The sequence below is a fragment of the Canis aureus genome, chromosome 24 (genome assembly GCF_053574225.1).
Source record: "Canis aureus isolate CA01 chromosome 24, VMU_Caureus_v.1.0, whole genome shotgun sequence".
NCBI lineage: Eukaryota > Metazoa > Chordata > Mammalia > Carnivora > Canidae > Canis > Canis aureus.
Window position 1 is genome coordinate 49,312,702 of NC_135634.1, and position 22,844 is coordinate 49,335,545.

The 22,844-nt window shown below is 51.9% G+C and overlaps 1 protein-coding gene across 3 annotated transcripts in view; it reads right to left on the minus strand.

The window, feature by feature from the left end:
* Nucleotides 1-22,120, minus strand: part of RAB17 (RAB17, member RAS oncogene family) — a 39,428-nt gene extending 17,308 nt beyond the window's left edge. For 2 of the 3 annotated variants that reach the window (XM_077869352.1, XM_077869355.1), the window contains exon 1: nucleotides 4,180-4,414. The gene's annotated coding sequence lies outside the window, so the exon portion shown is untranslated. Of the gene's footprint in view, nucleotides 1-4,179; nucleotides 4,415-20,902; nucleotides 21,289-21,887 lie in introns of those variants that run through there. The other variant, XM_077869353.1, reaches the window with a different exon arrangement.
* Nucleotides 22,121-22,844: the final 724 nt, after the last annotated feature.

A 22,844-nucleotide genomic window follows, 5' to 3' on the forward strand; every position in this document is an offset into this window, starting at 1 on the left:
AGACTGGTGACGTTCGAATGTCACCACTTTGTCTCTGTTCATGGTCTGGGTCACTTGTAGGAAGAAAACCTTCCCCTAAAAGACATCGAAATTTCCCCCGGGGCAGGCAGTCCCGGAACGGTCCCCTCTCCCTCCTCACTCAGTGCAGGCAGGAGGGGGGCCCCACGGGTGACGGGGATGGAGGAAAGGAGGGAATTTCCAAGAGGAACAGAGAGAGCAGCAAACCGGGTCCCCACCCCCACCCTCCCTCCGCCGCAGCTGTCCCCCGTCTGGTCTGCCTGCAGGGATGAGAGGGGAAGGAGCCAGCTCGGGATCAAAGTCCCAGAACCAGCAGGGCTGAGTCCTAAACAACTAAGGAGACTGTTCTAGAAGGGAAGTGACCAGGGAGTTACAGGGTCTGAGAGAAGGATGCGGGGCTGCCGCTGGCCCTCGGGGACAGGGGGCCCGACACAGCAGAGCCGGAGTCGTCGGAAGGCGTGAGGAACCCCTGCTTATGCGAGATTCGCCATCATGCATGATGCTTACAGGGTCAATGCCTGATGTTTCCCAGGGGATTAGAGAGATGAAGTGTTTTAAGTTTTCCATTGGTGTTTTTCTGAAGCGGACACTGGGGAGCTGCCGGCTGCCGCGGAAGCTGCTGGATCTGCTCCGGCCTCTCTGTCCTACTGACACAAACCTCCTGCCACGGCTGCCACCCCTGATCACCCGATCAACCCTGTTGATACCCAGTCCCCATCACAGCAGTTAATAAAATAGATAAAAGTCTCTGCCATCGGGCAGCCTGGGTGGCCCAGCGGTTTAGCACCACCTTCAGCCCAGGACGTGATCCTGGGGTCCCGGGATCGAGTCCTGCATCGGGCTCCCTGCATGGAGCCTGCTTCTCCCTCTGCCTGTGTCTCTGCCTCTCTCTCTCTCTGTGTCTCTCATGAATAAATAAATAAAATCTTAAAAAAAATAGTCTATGCCATCATGCTGCCTGCGGTCCCCCGTCCCTCTTCTTGATGGAAATGATCCTGGTTTTTAACTGCCTTAACTCATAGAACTATTTTTTAACGACTTATGTCTCTTGCTGGACTGTAACCTCTCATGAGACCCACTTTACACAATTATCTTATTAAGATCATCTCACACGCACCAGGCTGTAACGTCTCATGAGGGCAAGGATGATACTCATTGATCACATAGTAGGTGCTCAATAAACATTTCCTGAGCACACTCAGGAGTGGCTCAGCAAAAAGCCATAGTCGGGGGGACATGCCGTTTCCAACACACGGTTTGCACGGCCAGCCAAACCCCAGGCAGCTTGCCTCGCAGGGAACCGGGGTACCTGCAGGAAGGCCGAGCAGAGGAAGCACGTCCCGTGGGCTCCGGGAGCCGCTCCATGCAGGTGGCTCAGCCCTGAGCGGCCAAGGAAAGCTGAACGCTTTTGCTTTAAGGTTGTCACCTTGCACAGATGCTTGGAGGAGGCCGTGAGGGTGCAGGTGCCCACGCCTCACAGTGGAGGAGTGGGACGGACATGCTCACGCAACCCTGTCCGGCTCAGGCCACACAGGCTGCCGGTCTAGACACCTCCAGGGGTCCCGGGGTTACCGCACCCCCCACTTTACGGAGAGGCCGGCAGCCTTTCTCAGACAAAGGTACAGAATCCGAAGCCAGAGCAGGCCGCGTTCACGTTCACACTGGCTTCCCGGGGCACTAGCGCGGTCCCAGCCACTTGCAGAGAGCGCCAGCACGCGCTTCCCACGGGGAGAGCAGAGGTGCGGTGGCCCCCCGGGGCGCCCCCAGCCTGGCTCCTGGCCCACGGCAGTCAGCTCAACAGCACACCCTAACTTAGAAACTGCTCTTCTTTCTTTCTTTCTTTCTTTCTTTCTTTCTTTCTTTCTTTCTTTCTTTCTTTCTTTCTTTCTTTTTCTTTCTTTCTTTCTTCCTTCCTTCCTTCCTTCCTTCCTTCCTTCCTTCCTTCCTTCCTTTCTCTTTCTTTCTTTCTTTCTTTCTTTCTTTCTTTCTTTCTTTCTTTCTTTCTTTCCTTTCTTTCTTTTTTCCCCAAACTCAGAGAAACAGAGTAGAATGCTGGTTATCCAAGGCTGGGCGCAGAGAAGGGAAGAGACCAGTGAAAGGGTGCAAACTCCCAGTTCGGAGACGAGCAGGTTCCGGGCATCTGACGTACAGCGGGGGGTCAGAGCCCGCGCTACTGAGTTACATACTCTCAGGAGGGCCCTGAGACGGTAGATCTTAAATGTCGTCAGTGCCAGAAAGACACAGTGAGGATGAGGCAGGATGGGGCATGGGGCGGCAGCTAACAGCGCGCGGTCATCACGTCGTGACGTATCGACGTGCCAAATCCACACCGTGTGCCTCTCGAACTTACAGGGCGTTGGATGTCAAGTGCGGCTCAACCACGCTACAAAGAAGAAACCCCCGTAAGGATGGACCGTCCCAGCTCTCTGCGGCAGCCCAAGCTATTACGTCGTTTCAAGCCAGAAGTGCCTAAGGCTCCTGCTTAGAAGCAGTTGGCCCATTGATTTGTGCTGTGATTTTGCACAAAGTCCTAACACACCCACAGCGATGCACTCTCGAGTGTTCAAAGATACCCCCTCAGGTTCTCTTTGCTATTTATGCGCTCGGAATAATAAAGCTCTTAAGGCTAGAAAATCTTTAGCCCAAGACATGTCTGAATCAATCAAAACAGGTGGACTATGAGTGAACACACCACTCCTACGATACCACGTTCCAGCACGTTGTCCCTCTGGCAACGATACATCTTTTTGTTTAAAAATAGTATTTTGCTATAAGTATAAACACGTTGTTGTCAGCATGAAAAAAAAATTAAATCACCCATAATCCCACACCCTTAATATATCCAGGAAAGGCATTTTGCCTCTTTTCTTGTTGGTTTTTTTTTTTTTTTTTTTTGCTATGAATCCTAAAAACAAACAAACCAAAACCCATAGCTCTAACATAACATCATGCATCCTACCTTTAAAAAATCAATACGCAAAAAAAAACCCAATATTCATAAAAATCAGCTTTCCGCATAGCTGCTTGTGTTCTAATGCATTCAACGTAATATGTTTAATGACCACAAAACATTCATTCCTACAGCTTTTCCACTTTGCTAAGCCATTTCCCAGATACTGGATTTTTTTCTTGGTCATAATTGTCTCTCAGTAATATATTAGACTACAGAAAGCACTATTGTGTTTACCTTTTTGTGTGATTACATGTTGAAAGCTTCTAATAATCAGAGGCTAGAGCCCTCTATTCTGGGAGAAAATTGAAAATGTGACTTCTGACCCTGCCTCTAGAATTTAATCAAGAGGGGGTTATCTGAAGTCTTTCTAAATACAAAGCTGTCTTCGGGATGGGGACAGTCGCGGTTAGGGGGAAGCGACACCCTCTGTAGCATCTTCATTTGGAGCTTTTTATGATTTTTTACCAGCTCATCTCCTTTCCACCAAAGGGAAAAAGAAAGGATCGCAAATCCAAACCAGTCCTTCCACGGGGTGGGTGGAGGGGGGAGCGTTTCAGGGAAGGGTCTACGGTGCTGTCCTCCTTGCCCCGGGGCGTGCGGGACACCGAGATTAGTGGGGCTAACAGCATCCTGATCCATCCCAGACCGATCCCTGGAGGGGCTCCTTTCCCCCGCCCGCAGTTCACAGGCGAGGCCTGGAGCTGGACTTTTTCCAAAAGCCACTGTGTAAACAAACATCTCCTTCCGGGAACCTGACCCAGCCTGCCACGGGGGATCCCAACAAGGGCGCGTCCGGCCCCGGGGGGAACAAACCCTCCACCCTACACTTTGCCCTCTTGATTATGTGCACGAGGACAGAGGTACAGACAGACATACACATACACGTGTGTATACGTGTGCCCACAGACACACACACATACATGCATGTATCCAGAGACACACGCATGCATACGTGACCACAGAGACACACACGTGCATACATGTACATGCAAACACAGACACACGCTCACACGGGTGCATACATGTCCACACAGAGACACACACAGAAGTATAGAGACACACAGAGATACACAGACACATATAGGCACAGAAACAAACACATATAGACACACACACACACACACACGCAGTCACGAGCACCTGCATATGCACACACACACATTCCCACACACTCTGCAAAGTGCACAGAAATTAAAACAATGACTCACGCGTTCCCCGGGCTCGATCACCTCCGGGAAGCCTGACAACTTGTCATCACAGGGTCCTGCAGGACCCCCCCCTGTGTCCCCTTTCTCCCTCCTGTGGCCTCGGGGGCAAGGTCTGCTTCCCCCCACGAGCTGGCGGGGATGGTGGTGGCCGGGCCGCAGAGGTTCTGCTCCACAGGAAACAGGTAAGGAGCAGCAGCAGCTCTGGCCCCAGGGAGGCCCTCTCCCCACCCCCACCCCGTCCCCCGCCCCCCAGTCCCCAGGTCAGGTCTCCTCCTCCAGTCCAGGGGAGGCTCCCGGGCAAAGTCCACAGTGGTCATGTGTCACCTGGGACAGGGCGGGGCGAGGAGGCTGGACTGGAAAGACGCTGCCGCCACAGGAGCACCCGGCGCCCCGGGGAAGCCAGACAGACTCCCATCTGGTGGTTGGGGGTCACCCGCTCCAGGGAGTGTCTCAGCTTCATGTCTGCCTCTCATCTCAGAGCCTAAGGTTTCCCCTCGGCTCCTTCCTGGGAGCAACACAGATCTTTGTTGCACTGAAAACTCCAAGCCCAGGAAAAAAAGGATGTATTTTGGCCAAATGAATTTATTCCCGGAGCCTGCTCTTGTGCGGCCCTGTGCCCAGAGCCAGAGGCAAGCCAGGGCGCGCCAGTCCTGGGGTCCTGAGGTCCTGGGGTCCTGGGGTCCTGGGGTCCCGGCCTCGGACACCTGGGTCCTGGCTGGAAGCTGTGGCTGGATGGGCTGTTCCCTGGATGAGCCCTCCCGGGTTTGCCTCCACCCTGCGGCTCCTCCCGGGATGGGAAGACCCGCCGCAGGACAGGCCCAGGGGTCTCCTGTCCCCGGAGCTGCCTCAGGGGGACACTCCTCCCGGGTTCCCACCCGCCCCAACCGCCACCCTGGGGCCCTGAGGTCTTGTGTTGGGGGTCTCCGTGCTGGGTTCCGCGGGGATGGGGGCTTAGCTCTGGGCTCCACAGGGATGGGGGCTCCACGGGGATGGGGAACGCCGGGATGGGGTGCTCCACGCTGGGCTCCGCAGGGATGGGAGGCTCTGCCAGGATGGAGAGCACAGGGATGGGGGAACTCTGCGCTGGACTCTGCGGGGATGGGGAGCTCCACACTGGGCTCTGCCGAGATGGGGGGCTCTGCACTGGGTTCCATGGGGATGTCCGTCCCACCACCCCTTCAGGACCAGCTTCTCTCTGCTGCACCCACACCACCTTGGGGGCTGAGGGCTGCCTCCTCCACACGGTCCTTCCCTCTAGGCCGTGGCCACCTCCCTGAATCCCACCAGCAAGCTTGGCCCGGCGCCGCCCTGCACTCGGAGACTCAGGAGCTCTCCCCCCTTGCGAATGGCATCCTCAGTCCCCCACCTGCAGACAGGTAACGCTCTGCCACTAGCCCGTACAATGGAGGGTCCAGTTTTGAAATAGATGAGTGCGTTTTTCTGTTTCAACGTGGATGGGCTTCGCCCCACTCACGGTGAAGCACCCACCTTCCCGCAGGTTGGGGGAATGGGGCGCAGGACGAGAGGGAGCTGTAAATGCCAGGGACGGGACGAGATGGTTAATGGCCAGCATCTGGCATCCAAACCGGGGCTTTGTGCCTGCAGTCAGACGTGCATGTGAAAGCCAGGCCGGCCGAGAAGAGATTTTCGGAGTCCGTTCAGCTCCCACATGACTCCCCAGCTGCCCGGAGATTTTATTACTGAGGGTCCCATGGGAGGCTCAGAGCCGCGTCTTCATGCCTGGTGTGGAACACAGGGTCCTCGGGTCGGGGGTGGGGACACAGCTTCCTGGATCCTCTACTGAGGGTCGCACAGGCTGTGGCCAGGCTCTCTGGAATCCAAGGTCCTTTCCCAGCTGGTCGTGGGCAGCATCAGCTCCCGCTGTTGTAGGACTGAGATCCTGTTCTCCAGCTGGGGGTCTCCCGGGGTCCCCCGCGGTTCTTACAGCCCACCTGCAGGTCCTTGTCACGTGGCCCCTCACAGGGCCGCTCACACCCGCCAGCTCACCCTTTCAAGGCCAGCAGGGAAGTCTGTCTGCTTCCAGACCCTCTTAGAAAGGGCTCGCCTGGGATCCCTGGGTGGCGCAGCGGTTTGGCGCCTGCCTTTGGCCCAAGGCGCGATCCTGGAGACCCGGGATCGAATCCCACGTCGGGCTCCCGGTGCATGGAGCCTGCTTCTCCCTCTGCCTGTGTCTCTGCCTCTCTCTCTCTCTCTTTCTCTCTCTGTGTGACTATCATAAATAAATAAAAATTAAAAAAAAAAAAAAAAAAGAAAGGGCTCGCCTGATGAGGTGAGTTAGTCCCGTTTCACTAACTCAAAGTCAACTGATGAGGGGCCTTAATCACGTCTGCAAAAACCCCTTCACCTTTGCCATATGACACAACCTAAATCGAGAGTGACATCCATCTTATCTGCAGCCCTGGGCACCCTCGGGGGCAGGGGTGGACACCACGGGTCAGCCGTCCTGAAAGCCATACTAGAACCCTGCTCACCCTAGTGCCTGAGCTAAAGCCCACACCCTGCCCAGCTGACCCAGGGGGAAAGCTCCCCACTGGCACACTGCTGGTGGATGGTGGGGAACCACCTGCCAGCCCCGGGGTTCAGTCCAACCCCAAACAACCTGGCCCCTTCCCACCCCACAGGGCCTTTTATCTGCATGGTTCCTACCCTGGCTGAGTCTTTCTCCTACAGCCTGCAGTTCCTCCCACAGGGAGCTCCCCGGTCACGACCGGGTCAGGACCCCTCCACATCTATTCCTCACCAGAGCATCCCAAATGTCCCTTTTATCTCTGTAAGATGCTCTCACCACAGAGACATCCACCAAGAGAGAGAAACCTGCACACTCGTGTTTAAATCTGAAGATGGGGTGGGGGTGGGGGGCTGGGTGGCTCAGTGGGTTAAGCATCTGCCTTCGGCTCAGGTCATGATCCCAGGGTCCTGGGATCGAGCCCCACGTCAGACTCTGCTCAGCAGGGAGCCTGCTTCTCCCTCTCCCTCTGCCCCTCCCCATGCTCATGTGCTCTTGCTCTCAAATAAAATCAATCAATTAATCAATCAACAATTCTGAAGACGCATTCCCACACGGACATCCCGTCAGGCCCAGGCGCAGAGAAAGTCCCTGACGGGGAGGATCAACACGTGGAGCCCTTTCTGCCCATAACCCCACTGTGTACAGCATCGTGCAGGCCAGGATCACGCTGCCTGTCATGGAAATTAGGCAAAAATGGTACCTAAGCAATTTGCTAATGTGACCACCGTTAATACGATCCCGATAGAGCCTCGCCAACGTTTTAGCTTTCTCTCTTGGCATTTTATCAACTTTCCCGCGTTGGCATTAACAGAGAGAACCCTTGCTGTGCCACTTTATCAGGCCACATATACGAGGACACCCGTTCACAGCCGCACGTGTGCCTTTTGGAAGGAATTCAAAATCCTAGAATTCTGAATCCGGGAGGGCCCCTGGGGACTGTCTGGTCTGAGCGCCCCTCGAGTGTCAGGAGACTCTCTGCAGGACCCCTGCCAACCTGCCAGCTGACTTTCCAGTCTCGGGTCCGGTATCCCCGGTGCGAGGGGCCCTCTGCTCCCCGAGACAGCCCCAGCCCGCGGGCTCCTTCCCCTGCAGACCAGCCTTTGGTGCCCTGCCACCCATTGGCCTGGCTGGGGTCACGTGGCAAAACGCCTGACCCGCTGCCACAGACACATTTCTGAGATTTTCGAAGCAGTTATCAAGGTAGCTGTGGAAACTGCCAACAACCTGCCCAGAACCCACACCCCCAAGCGACCAGTGAAGAGGCCACCAGGGCGCCCCGGATGGTTCCCACCTCTCCTTCCCTAGAGGAGTGGCCCCGTGACCCATCTGGGGACCTGTGGGGAAGAGGAGCTTCCCCTTCCTCCTTGGGCTTCCTTATGGAGCCGTGGTTATGGACCAGACTCAGAGTGAGAGACGGCCTAGGGACACCTTCCAGAATGTTCTTATCTCCTAAGGCCTTTGAGATAAGCAGAAAGGGTCGCCTGCCTTGCCTCAGAACCTTCACCCTTGCTTATCTCAATGGAACATTCCAGCAGGGACTTCTGAACAGCAAGTTAAATTCCTCAGCTCAGCAATCAGTTGGGTGCTTGGCTGCCGGTCAGGCTGGGCAGAGCCGACGAAGCAGAGTCCTGCCCCGGGGCGTCCAGGATCCATGGGTTGGGACAGGAGCCTGCTTCCTACCAGGCCCTGCAGGCCCAGCGAGGGCGGGCACGGGAGACCGGCTCACCTGGCCGGGTGGAAGGGGACGGGTCAAGGCAGACTCCTTCGAGGAGGAAACATTTGACCACTGAAGACGGACCAGAAACTTACCTAATGACTGGAGGAAGGAGGGCTTTCTAGAAGGAAGCAGCCAAGCAGTGTGAGGGTGAGAGCAGTGCCTGGGGGGCCGCAGGGGAGGTTGACTGCGAGCCCAGGATCTGGTGTGTGTGGCCCGAGGCCTGAGGGTGGAGATGCCTCATCCTGTTCCTAACGACTAGAAACAATAAAAATAAAGTAGCTGCCTTTTATGGAGCACTTGCTATGTGCCGGGCACTGTGCTCATCCTTGACTTGGGGTCCTTTTTTTTTTTTAAGATTTTATTCATTTATTCATGAGAGACACAGAGAGAGAGGCAGAGGGAGAAGCAGGCTCCCTGCACGAAGCCCGATGTGGGACTCGATCCCAGGACCCCGGGATCACGACCTGAGCCGAAGGCAGATGCGCAACCACTGAGCCACCCAGTCGCCCCTTGACTTGGGGTTCTGATCTCATCTTGAGCCTCCCAGCAAACCCCCCCACACCGGGAGCCACACCCTCCACTGGCCCTCACCCCACTGTGCCCCTTCTTGGGAGTGGGAAGGTCACAGGGCCCCACCTCCAGAGCACACTCCCAGATCCGGAGATGAAGAATTCTGTGCCCAAAGAACCTGCGTGGGCCTCTGCGCTGGGTCCACCCTCCCAAAGCACACCATGCCACCAGCGTGGACCCCCAGGGCAGGCACCTTGTGACCAGGATGCCTTCAGTGGGCGGTACGGTCGGAGCGTGGACCTGTGGCTGGGCAGGTGCCCATATGTCAACCCCAGTGAGAGACAGACACAGGTGGGGAGCAGAGAAGGCCAGTGGGGCTGGGCCGTCACGCCCCGAACAGCCCTCCAAGGAGCCCTTGGCTTCTAAATCCAGACGTGGGCTTCTGGATTATTTGGAAGGTATACCTGTTAAGGTAGGAGGGTGGGACATGTTTTATTCAACAATGTGTGTGCTTGGCTTCATTTATAACTTTTAAGTACTAAGATATAGGGTATATGGAGCACATTTGTATGCCTGTCCCAGTCCCTGCAAATAGGCCTGATGGGTTTCTTTCTTTTCTTTCTTTTTTTTTTTCTAATTTTTTATTTATTCATGAGAGACACGGAGAGAGAGAGGCAGAGACACAGGCAGAGGCAGAAGCAGACTCCAGGCAGGGAGCCCGACGTGGGACTCGATCCCAGGACCCTGGGGTCACGCCCTGAGCTTAAGGCAGACGCTCAACTACTGAGCCCCCCAGGCCTGGGCACCCCCGTGGAGGGCACCCCCCTGGAGGGCACTTTTCCTCACTGTGCCCCTCACTCCTGCATCCTCCTCCTCTCTTCCGTCCTTGAGAGTGCTCCCATCAGCATGTGCACAGGCTCCCCCTGCACCGTTTCTCCCTTAGAGCCGCCCCTGCCCAGGGCCACACTCCCTCTCCTCCTTTTCCAAGGTGCTGTGGCCGCCCCCCGGGCCCTGGACAGCCCCCGATGATCCCACAGCACCAGTCTTCATCGCTCACTCCCCTGTGGGCACCCTGTGCTCCCCTGGGAGCCCCTTCCTCTTGCTGCTTTTCAGATCTACCCCCAGGCCGCCGCCGCCGCCCTTCTGTTCCCTTTGCGGGCTCATCCAGGACCCGTGCGCCCTGGAGGCCACGGTCCTCCCTCCAGCCCTGCCCCTCTTCCTGTGTGTCTGCTCTCACCACCCTGCAGGGCGCTTGAAACACTGCTGTTTACGCTCACGGTTCCCAGAGGAGGGTCCCCTCCAGCCCAGTTCTGGCAAGCCCGGAGTCCTGCCCCAGCCCACCTCCCCTCCCCCGGCACAGTCCTGCGGATGCCCCGGGGCTTCTCAGCTTCCCACGTCCAGACTCCAGGTCCAGATTTACCGCCTGAAACGGGCCCCACCTGCAGCCTTTCCCATCTTGGTTGGTGGCCCCTCTATCCTTGCATTTTGTTCACTCAGGCCGAAACTCGGCCCGGAGTTTCCCATCTGACCCAGGGCCAGAGGTTCGAGGCCTCACTGTGGCCTGGAAGGCCGCTGTCACCTGCCCCCTGCCAGCCTCCCTTATCTGTGACCTGTGACCTGTGACCTCACACTACTTCCCTCCACTGGCCATACACGACCCTGACTTAATGATTCTTCTCCCTGGAAACTTCTCCCTCCAGGTGCCCACACGGTTCGCCTGCCCTCCTGCCCACTTCAGGGCTGTATTTGCTTCCTGCGGCCCCTGGAAGAAATCGCCGTACGCTGGGTGGCTTGAAACAACACAGACTTGCTGTCTTAGGTTCTGGAGGCTGGAAGTCTGAAATTAAGGTGTTGGCAGAGGTGGTTCCTCATGGAGTCTCTGAGGAAACTGTCCCCGGCCTCTCCTGACCCACGGTGGCTGCTGGCAGCACGCGGGGTCCCCTGGCTGCGGCCTCCTCGGGCCAGTCTGTGCCTCGTCCTCACACGGCCTCCTCTGGGTGTCTCCTCTCCTCACCGAGACAGTTGCCTTGGACTTAGGATCCACTGGTTACTCCAGGATGATCTCATCTCCAGATCCTTAACCCAATTACATCTGCAAAAACCCTTTTGCCCAATAACACTGCAGTCACGTGTACCTCGACTCGACGGCTCACATACTTCATATTTTCCTTATTGTCTATTGCTGTCTCCCCCACCAGACGACAAATTCCTAGGGGCAGGATTTGTTAACTGTTCGGTTCACCCTGGTAACCGCAGGGCCAGGAGCAAAGCCTGGCACGTAACAGTCACCAGGTAAGCAGCGGCTGAACAAATCTTCACACGTAAGCACATAGAGGAAATTTCATACACACAATTTCAGGATACTGCTGGTCAGACCGATGCTCCACCAACCTAAGGTGAAGAATTCTGCATTAGAAGGAAGGATTTTTGGGATGCCTGGGTGGCTCAGTGGTTGAGCATCCGCCTTCAGCTCAGGGTAAGTATCCTGGAGTTCTGGGATCCGTCCCACGTCGGGCTGCCTGCATGGAGCCTGCTTCTCCCTCTGCCTGTGTCTCTGCCTCTCTCTATGTCTCTTATGAATAAATAAATAAAATCTGGGGATCCCTGGGTGGCTCAGCAGTTTAGTGCCTGCCTTTGGCCCAGGGCGCGACCTTGGAGTCCTGGGATCAAGTCCCGCATCGGGCTCCCGGCATGGAGCCTGCTTCTTCCTCCTGTGTCTCTGCCTCTCTCTCTCTCTCTATGTCTATCATAGATAAATAAATAAATAAATAAATAAATAAATAAATAAATAAATAAATAAAATCTTTAAAAAAAAATAGAAGGAAGGATTTCCGAAGACAATAAGACCTATTTTTAAAGTCAAAACTAACATTACAGTTGATGGAAAGACAGTAGTAGTATTCTAATTTAAAACAGGGAGCAAACAAGGTTTCCCTGTATAAATTTTCCTTTTATTAATATTTTCCGTGATGTTATATATCCTTGTTCATACATTATCATAGCAAACTCCCTCCCCCCAAAAAAGAAAAGAGAGGTAGAAGGATGAAAGTCATTATTTATGGATAATTTGATACTTAGAAAGTCCAAAAAGACATCAGCCATAATATTATTAAGGATGGACTTTTAGAAAATAACCAGATAAAAAGTAATGAACTTACCAAATGTTAATTGGTGGGGGACACAAGAAGACTGAATACATGAAGACACTTAACAGGGGCAGCCCCAGTGATGCAGCCTTTGGCCCAGGGCGTGATCCCAGAGACCCTGGATTGAGTCCCGCGTCGGGCTCTCTGCATGGTGCCTGCATCTCCCTCTGCCTGTGTCTCTGCCTCTCTCTCTCTCTCTCTCTCTGTGTGTGTCTCTATGAATAAATAAATTTTTAAAAAATGTTTAAAAAAAAAAGACACTTAACAGGCTCCTCGAGAGGGAGTGTCATGACACTGACACTTCCTCTCACCCAGCTTAACACAACACGAGCTACTATTCCATTCGCACGCTTGATAAAACATAGGACAATCTCCATGTCACACGTAGGCTGTGGTAGCCTGGCTTAAGGACCTATGCCCCATTTCTCGTCTCAGTGGGATAACGTGTTTCCACTTTCAAGTACACCACTTGTAATTAAATGTTCTGAGCACAGCCCATGGTGGGGAGAACTCATCAGCAGGAGCACATTCCCCATCCTTCCCACCACATGCCTCCTAAAAGAGTTCTGACTTCGTGTTCTTTACTTTTCCCCCACAGGCCTTTCCACAGGCCTTTCTCTCCTGGGCACCTGATTCCAGGCCTTTCGGGGTTGACTTGGAAGTGTGGGTGGTGAGGGATAGGGCTGGAGAGGAGGTAAAGGGGATAAAGACCCCCAAGTGCTAAGTGGGCAAGCCTGTCTGCATGTTCATGCTTCCTGTGCATGTTTTTTTTTTTTTTTAAGATTTTATTTATTTATTCATGAGAGACACAGAGACAGAGAGGCAGAGACACAGGCAGAGGGAGAAGCAGGCTCCATGCAGAGAGCCCAATGTGGGACTCGATCCTGGGACCCCGGGGTCACACCCTGAGCCAAAAGCAGACGCTCAACCGCTGAGCCCCCCAGGTGTCCCCCTGTGTGTGTCTTCAAAACAGTACACGGAGCTGACTATGGACAGTTCTATTCTGTCTACCTTCTAATTTAGGGTGTCTGGTCCATTTACCTTTAATGTATGTAATGAGATGGTTCTGCTTCGGTCTACCGTCTTGCTGGTCATTCTCTATTTGTTCCCTCTCTTTCTTGTTCCTTTGTTCTTTCTTTCCATTTCCTTTGGAATTCATCAAGTATCTGTTGAATTCCATTCCCGCTCTTTACTACTTTCTTAAATGTATTATATCATACTTTTCAGTAACCTGATTTCCACTGGTACTTTTTTTTAGCATTTCTAAATCTCTTCTGAAATTCATACCTCTTTGCCTATTATATGATCTTTCTTTACATACAGATTCTTGACCATATTTGTCAGTGTATTTTATTTATTTATTTATTTTTATTTTCTTAAGTGGGCTCCCCGGCCCAACAGGGGCTTGAATCCATGACCCCGAGCCTGAGAGTAGCATGCTCTACTGACAGAGCCAGCCAGGTGCCCTTTCACAGTATTTTAAACTCCTTATCTGGGGATCCCTGGGTGGCTCAGTGGTTTAGCACCTGCCTTTGACTCAGGGCATGATCCTGGAGTCCTGGGATCGAGTCCCGCATTGGGCTCCCTGCATGGAGCCTGCTTCTCCCTCTGCCTGTGTCTCTGCCTCTCTCTCTCTCTCTCTCTATCATGAATAAATAAATAAAATCTTTTTAAAAAATAAATAAATAAACTCCTTATCTACTAATTTCAACATCTGGTAATTTTGTTGGTCTGTTTCTATTGATTGGTTGTCTTGTCTTGTTTTGTTTTTTTTCTTGACCATGAGTCACATTTTCCTGTTTCTTCACCTGTCTGGGAACTGTTGATATGTACTGAATATTGTAAATGGCAGGTTGCAGAAATTCTAGATTATTTTCCTTTGAAGGACATTGACTTGTTTCTAACAGCCAGTTAAATCACTGGTGGATCACCATGAACTTGTGGAAACTTTACTTTATACCTTGTTAGGGTGGGATTTATTTTGCTTTGCCCCTAACCCTAGGATGAATCTTAGTGCTGGCACATAGCCTTTGCTCCTAAACTGAGGCCCTTCTGGGGTCTCTGTAGAAAGCCTGAGGGGTCTACCAAGCTCTTCTTGGCAGAACTTAAACTCCACACTCTGTCTTTCCTACAATGGGCAGCAGCTGAAGCTCTATTGGCTCTTCACACCCTTCACAGGCACCACTCTCCAGTGGGCTTCTTGCAGTCCTACCTGTGTGTGCACTGTTGAGAGGTTAGCTAAGGGTCCGAGGAAATCAGTGTGTAATATCTGGGGACTCTCTCCTCTGTGGCTCTCCTCTTTTTAAGAATTCATCCCTCCCCGGGCAGCCCCGGTGGTGCAGTGATTAGGCGCCGCCTGCAGCCCAGGGTGTGATCCTGGAGACCCACATCGTGCTTCCTGCCGGGAGCCTGCTTCTCCCTCTGCCTGTGTCTCTGCCTCTCTCTTCGCTCTCTCTGAATGAATAAATAAATAAATCTTAAAAAAAAAATAAAGGAAAGCACTTCAACTTAAAAAAAAAAGAATTCAACCCTCCCCCCAACAATAGCAGAATCCACATTCTTCTCAAGCTCACATGGAACACTCACCAAGATAGACCACATTCTGAGCCATAAAACACACCTTCACAAACTTAAAAGAAAAGAAATCATGCAGTGTCTGCTCTCAGTTCAACAAAATTAACCTAGAAATCAGTAACAGAAAGATGACTGGAAAATCTACAAATACATGGAGATTAAACAATATACTTCCAAATAACACAAGAAGCGAAGAAGAAGTCTAAAGGGAAATTTGCAATGTTTTTGAACTAAATGAAAAGAAAATACAACTTCATCAAAATCTGCCAGATGCAGCAAAAGCAGTGCTCAGAGGGAAATAGATGGTGGTAAATGCACATATTAGAAGAGGAGAAAGATCTAAAAATCAATAATCTAAGCTTCCACATTAGGAAACCAGAAAAAGAAGAACAAGTTAAATCCAAAGTGATCAGAAGAATAGAAATAATAAGGGTTAGAGGAGATGTCAATGAAATTGAAAACAGGAAATCAATAGAGAAAATTAAAGACACCAAAAGCTGGTTCTTTGAGAAGATCAATAAATTAATATGCCACTGGCCAGGCTAAGAAATAAAGAGGAAGGAAACAAACTATTAATATTGGAAATGAAGGAGGAGACATCACTACAGACCCATGGACAATAAAAGGATAATGAAGGAGTAGTATGAACAGCTCTACACCCACAAATGTAACGACCTAGATGAGATGGACCAACTCTGGAAAGACATGGTTTGCCAAAACTCACACAAGAAGAAATCATCTGAATAGGCCTATACCTATCAAAGAAATTAAATCAATAATTAATAATCTTCCAAAACAGGAAGCACCAGGTCCAGATGGGTTCACTGGTGAATTCTGCCAAGTATTTAAAGAACAAATCATACCAATTCCCTACAATCTCTTTCAGAGGACAGAAGTAGAGGGAATATTTCTTAACTCATGTTATGACGCCAGCATTATCCTAATACCCAAAGCAAAGATGTTATGAGAAAACTAGAGACCAGTATCTTTAATGAACAGATATAAAGATCCCCAACAAATATTATCGAATCAAATCTAACACTGTATAAAAAGAATTATTCACCATGACCAAAGGGGATTGATCCTAGGTCTGCAATGCTAGTTTAACATTCAAAAATCAGTTAATGCAATCCATTACATTAAGAGGCTGAAAAAGAAAAATCACCTAATCATGTCAGGAGAGGCAGAAGAAGCATTTTCAAAATTCAAAGTCCATTCATGACAAAAAATCTCAGTAAACTAAGACATTCCCCCTATTTTCTAGCCACTCTGGGAGCCTGAACTGCCTTCTCTGACTCCTCAGACTTATCAGTTCCAGCTGCCCTGCCCTAAGCACAATGGGGAGAACCTCGAAAGAAAGTCATAGCAACAGATCTCATCCTACAGAGCAGATCCCTTCCTTCCAGGGCCAATATACCTCCGTGTGTGTGTGTGTGTGCATGCATGCGTGTGCCCACGCACGCACACACATGCACACAACTGCTTCATGCCATTGCAGGCTCTGTGCTGTTTTTTTTTGTGTGTGTGTGTGTGTGTGTGTGTGTGTGTGTGTGTGTGTGTGTTGGGTTTTGTACATACCCAATCTTTGACTGCTCACAACCTCCTGTGGCCTCAGCTCGGCTTTATTCATCTTTTACAGATGTAGGAACCGAGGCTCAGAGAAGTCAGAGACCTGCCTCAGGTCCCACAACCAGCAAAGGAGAGAACAGGCTCCACAGCCACGTCTGTCAGATGCCAAAACCATGCCCAGAACCTCCCTCTGTCCTGGCCAATCCATACCTTCTTCTCTGTAATCGGGGAGAATAAGGCAGAGGCCAGGGGGGCCCTACACCAGCCTCTACAGGGAGTGGTACTGGAGGTTCCTGCTGCAGGGGTGAGAGGTGAGAACTCATTCCTCTGAGGGCTCCCCCAAACCTGTCTTATCAGCAAAGCATGGGGAGGGAGCCAGGAGGCAAAGAGCCTGAGTCACCTGCTGGTTGGAGAGCTGATCTCCAGATGGGGCCTCCTGACTGGTGCTGGTGCTACCATCACTCTGAGGCTCCATGGCACCAGGTCAGATCCCCCTTCCCCAGCTGAACTGTCCCCCAGTCCCTGCCCAGCCAGTGTGGACAAGGCCACCATGTTGTCAGTTCTTCAGCTATAAGGAGTGATGGGGATTTCAGTGGTAGGGGATTCTGGTCATGCAGTAGACCTCATGGGGGCTGTGCTGAAGTGATTCGGGACTTACTGCAGTTCTAGGGGCCAAATTATAATCTGCCACCTGTCTAGAGTCCCACTGCTGTCTTTTTGTTCCTTCTGTTGACCTTCTTCGTCTCTGTTCTTGTGGCCAAGTGCTTAACAAGAGAATATGATCATCCTGGTCAGTCACTTGGAACTAACAAGTGACATAGTGAGTGTGTGCTCCTGTTACAACCATTATCTCTGTTGGGTAAACTTTGTGCACAGCACCTGTCGACTGGGGCCCGGGCAGGTGATCTGTGCAGCCCCATGGGGGCAAGCTCAGAAGGACCTGGGCTTTCTGTCAGGCGATTAACCTCACAGTGGGCCCTGGTTGGGTTCAGTTCTGCGTTGGTTTCCTGAGGCTGATGTAATGAATGACCATGGACTGGGGGGCTGAAAACAATAGAAATGTATTGTCCCACATTCCTGGAGGCCTGGAAATCAAGGTGTCAACAGGGTCAGTTTCTTCTGGAAACTCTGAGGCAGAATCTGTCCCATGCCTCTCTCCTAGCTTCTGGTGGTTGCTGGTAATCCTTTGGTGTTCCTTGAATTCTGGAGTACACTCTTCAAGCTAGTACAAGTGTCTAGAGTTCAAAGACTACTCTTGGTTCAGGATCCCCCAAAGGAATGGACTTGAGCAAACTTCCAGCTTGCTTTTCACAGAAACAGACCTACCAGAAAGCACATTGCTGACCTTCTCATGAATATTTATGGCATCCAAGGTCTTATGAGTTAGATTGTGTTCCCTCCCCCGCCCCGCCCCACCCAGAACTCATATGTTGAAGTCCTCATGCCCAGTGCCTCCGCATATGACCTCATTTGGACACAGAGGTGAACAGTGGTCATCAGGTTTAAGTGAGGTCATCAGAGTGGGGCCTAATCCAGTGTAACAGGTGTCCTTACAAGAAGGGGAAGTTAGGCCAAGATGGAGGGGATGCTTCTACAAGCCGGAGGATGCCAAAGATTGCAGCAAACCGCCGGAAGCCAAGGAGGGGCAGGGGACCCATGCTCCCTGGCAGCCTCCAGTGTATTTTGAAAACATTCTTTTGGCTGCAAGTTACTAAATTAACTCAAGCTACCAGGAATAGAAGGGACTTTATTAGCCATCTACTGAGGTTGCTTTGTGAAGCCTGGACAGCGAGCCTGGAACCCGCCTCTCTACCTCTCCATGCTCACAGCAGCCCTCTACTCTGGGATGGATGAGGGATCAACTCTGCCTGGCTGTCAGGTGCTTTGTCCCCATCCCAAACTCACATAGCCATGGCCCATCAACTGTCCAGGGAGCTAGAGGAGGCAGGTGGGGGTGGGAACATGAACGAACATCTGAGCAAAAGGGGGTTCCTTGGAGCAGGGCAGACAACCCTCAGAGAGATGGCTGTCACTTTAGCGATGGTCATGTAATGATTATTACTCATGCTATGCATGGCCTACAAACTCTAAAACGTGACAATCAATCTGGTTTTATACTGTTGCAACTTAGCAGGGCAAATTACCTAAAATGCATTCTGATTCCAGACAGGAAAGACACTGGTGGCTGTCCTGAAAGCCACTGATGTGTCCCTCGAAATTCATTTGTTGAAACCTAAACCCACCCCCCTCCACCCCCACCCCCATCTGATGGTATTGGGAGTTGGGCCTTTAGGATCAGAGTAGGCTATGAGGGTGGAATCATCATGAATAGGATTAGTGCCCTTGTGAAAGAAACCCCAGAGAGATTCCCTTATCCCTTCCACCATGTGAGGACACGAGTCCCTGAACCCAGAAGTGGGCCTCCACCAGAAACCAAATCTGCCAGCACCTTGATCATGGACTTCGTAGCTTCCAGAAGTGCAAAAAATAAAGGTCTGTTGTTTGTAAGGCACCCCATCCATGGTACTCTGTTAGAGCAGCCCAAATGGATAAGACAACCACAGAAAGCTCCAAGTAGGGCACCCAGGTTGGTGGCGGAGTCACTGTGCTAAAGTCTAGCAACTGGAAGAGCCCTTGACCGATGTCTTGTCCAACAGATCCACACTCTGTGAATTCTAGGCCTGTGTGACGGCATTCTAGGACAAGGGTTCTGTGGCCAGTTGCATTTAGAATGACCGTTCCTTACAATCCCTTCTTTAAAAAAAAAAAAAGAAAAAAGATTTTATTTATTCATGAGAGACACACACAGAGAGAGAGAGAGAGAGAGAGGCAGAGACACAGGCAGAGGGAGAAGCAGGTTCCATGCAAGGAGCCCGACGTGGGGCTCGACGTGGGGCTCGACCCTGGGTCTCCAGGATCACGTCCTGGGCCAAAGGCGGCGCTAAACCGCTGAGCCACAAGGGCTGCCCCTTGCAATCCCTTCTTGAAGAGCCAATGCACTTTGGCACTTAGAAGAGCCTGAGAAGTCCCATGAGGGGTGCAACCTGTTTGACCTTGTTTAAAGCATCATTTCCCAAAGTTACTGGATTCTAAGTGCGTTTTTCATGAACTGCCTAGTATCATGCCCAGAAGTAGTGCTAAGGAAACCCATGTGGGGGGGTACCCCCCAACCTGATACTAGCCCCACCTTGGGGCTCTCTCGGACAGGAGCATTCCACATGGAGGCTCCCTGTGTCCCTTAGTGTCTGACACTGAGAAAGTCCTTCCTCATGTTGCATTAATGACCTGCACCCACGCCTGGATGCCTTCACAGTCTCCCTGGTCTGCTCTGCTCACCTTCTTCACATCACCAAATCCCCTTCCCCGGTTGCCCTCCTGGACACCTTGAATTATATGGCCCCACATAAATTTATTCCCACAACTAGACCAAACCCCCAAGAGTAGTCTGACCTACACAGAATGGAGTGAGCACATCGTTTCTCTTCCAGAAGAGATCTCAAAACTTATCCTTCATTAAGTATTTATCAAAAACCTTCTCATGCCCCCGGAACTGTGCCAGGGCTCTAGGGAGCCACCCAGAAATGCCCTCAGCGGCCTACTGTGTATTGAGGAGGCCAAAGAAAATGTCACAAGATTACATAGCAATATAAATTAAATTATTCACACCAGCAATACAATAAATGTTGCCATAACAGTATATGATGAGCCCCTGAGAGCATAAAGGACAACCCAAATCACCAAAAGCCTCAGTGCCCACGTCCCCAACCCCAAAGTGCCAGAGATGCACCAGAAGAAATGCCAGTCTGGAAGCCAGGCAGGAGAAGGCAGGTATCTGATCTGCTTCCATGTCTCTTTCTTCCTGTCCAGGTTTGTGGTGAAGGGTTCGTCTCCTGAGTACTGTGGCCTGAGTAGATGGTTATCCTCCCTGGGTCATGGCAGGATGCAGAACACACCTTCCCAGGGGGCAGAACTGGAAGCAGAGGCCAGGATAAGACTCCACAGCAGAAGGCTCTGTACACCAGGACCAGCGCCTGTGAACGCCCCAGTAACCCTAGGATGTGCTACCATCAACAGGGAGAAAGAGGAGGGGGCATCTGGGAGGCTCAGTCAGTTAAGTGTCTGACTCCTGATTTCGGCTCAGGTCATGATGTCAGGGTCGTGAGACCTGCTTAAGGTTCTCTCCGTTTCCTTCTACCCTTCCCTCCCTCCCTCGCATGCACATTCTTTCTCTTTCAGAAAGAAAAAAAAAGAATAGTGAGAAAGAGGGTCTTCAAGCACACCAGAAAAGGCTTTGCTTCCCATTGGACTCCACCAAAGGAGGTTACCCACCTGCCTTGTTCCCAGAGGACCTTCGGTAAATTTTTATTGGTGAGCGAACAAGTGCATGGTGGATAAAGGAGAGAAACAAAAAGTTGGGCTTCCCACACAAAGAAGTCCTAGCACAGAGTTAAATGGCCACGTGAGTGAAGGAATGAAAGACACATTCCCTTTAGGAACTGAAATACTCTGAGTATCCTGCATGCTCATGGTTTCCCTCACAATCCATTCATCAATCACCCAGAAAGACACAAACAAGTTCTTGCGCAAGAATGTGAAGCAGAGTTAATGATGTACTCCGCTCATGTGCACACGCATGCACGCACACACACACACCAACAGAGGTGCACACAAGCTTACCTGTGGGTGTGTGGCCTGTGGTCTCTTCTTCGCTCTCCTCTCTCAGGCACCGACTCAGCCTTGTCCCCTTCTCTGGGCCTGCTCTGGAGGGTGGCCCTCCTTTGCAGGATCAGCCAAGGCCCTTCCCCCAGCCCAGTCCCTACCCTTCCCACTCCCACTGGCCTCCCAAGGCCAGAGGCCCTCCTTCCTCTTGGGAACGGTGGCTCATCTCTGCCCTATCAGGACAGCCAGCAGCTCTGGTCGGTAGCTAAGGTCAGTGCTGAGCAAGGGTCCAGGGCCCCCTTCTCCGAGTGACAGGACTGGTGTCTCCTAAGAGGCCACAGAGACGGTTGTAGGGGAGAAACAATAATTTTCCCTCTACCCTCCTGAGTTCTTGGCTGAGAGCCCTGTGATAAAAGACAGAATAACAAAGAGAAACACAAACAGAAGTTTATTAACATGTGCACCTCATGCATCCATGGGAGATACCCAGAAAAAAAATGAGTAACTCCCCAGGTGGCCCAAACCACCGGTCAAATGCCATCTCCAGCCAAAGACAAAAGGCAGACAGGAGTGGGCGTCCCGGTACGGGGAGGTCACCAGGGAAAGCACAGTAAACAAGGCTAGGGTTGTGCAGAGTTGAGTGGCCGCTTTGGGGTTCCTGTGGCTTAGAGTCAGCGGCCCTTCCTGCTGGAGAGGGAGACACCCCCACACCCGGAGCTGTCTCTGCACATGCAAATTTCTCTTACAAAAGTGCAGCTGCTACTCTGTCTTCTGAGCTTCTCCTGGGTCTACTGTTTCTTAAAATAATCAGCTCAGAATAACCCTCACGCCAAAGAGGCACATTTTGGGGTGGCATATCCTGCTACCGTTCCCGGTCCAACATTTTGTCCTCAGGGCAGTGAAGTCCTGGCCACGAGGCCCATGTTGCAGCCAGGCCTCTGCGCCTGCCTTCCCTGCCTGCGCTTTCCTCCACTGCGTGTCTTCCCGTGGGAATAAATCCTACCCGGGCCCGAGGCAGGGGTTCCTTCCTGGCCGGCCAGGGAGAGGCTCCGTGGGAGAAGGCCGGTTCCGGACTTGACTCAGCCTGTGGCTCCTTTTGCCGCCTTGAGCCCCACGAGGACAGGAAGCGGGTCTCCCTCCCCGTCTTCTCTCCCTTGGGCACACTGCACACAGTAGGTGCCCCTTTGCCCATGTCCGTGCAGGACTCCGCCAGGCGCTCTGCGGGCGGGCAGGGGCGGGGTGGGGGGTCTCCAGTCGATTGTCCCAAGGATCCTATCTTGCGTTGTGATCACATTTTACCATAAGGAAAATGTTTCTGAGGAGGAAAACCACATAATCTTTGTTCTGCTTGAAACAAAGCTGCATTTTTGAAACCGCTTGTAGCAGATTTTACAAACCGTCCTTTGTCTGGGGGGATGGAGGTGAAGGATTCATCTTGAGCACAGGATGCAAATGAGTAAGTGGCCAACTATTTTTCTATTATGTTCCTAAAATAGATCGGGTGCTGGGGGGAGGCTTGGCCCTGGCCCCGAGCCCACAGGGAGCGCCGTTGCAGCTGAGACGGAGGCCCCTCCAGAGCGCTTTCAATCGCTCAGTGTTATCTTCAAGTGCAGAAATCTTCTCCTGATTTTTTTTTTTCCAGGACAAAGTCCTCGGAGCATTATTCAGCATAACGAAAACTTGGTGAGATGTACGGTTTAAACATTGGCAAATTGAGGACACGGAGTGCTTTTAAAAGCCACGGCCAAAAATCTGGCAATCGTCTTCCCATAATAATTGAAAAAAGATCTGACACATCTGTGCTCAATTTCCGCTTTGGAGGATCCGGGGTGAGTCGTTGATAAGGACGATGCTCTGCTCAGAAAGACGGTGATGCACAGGGGGAAAGGCTGGGTTAGTGACGGGTACAGGTAGGCAGGGGAGGGCCATGACCACCGCCCCCTCAGAGCGTCCCCGGGAT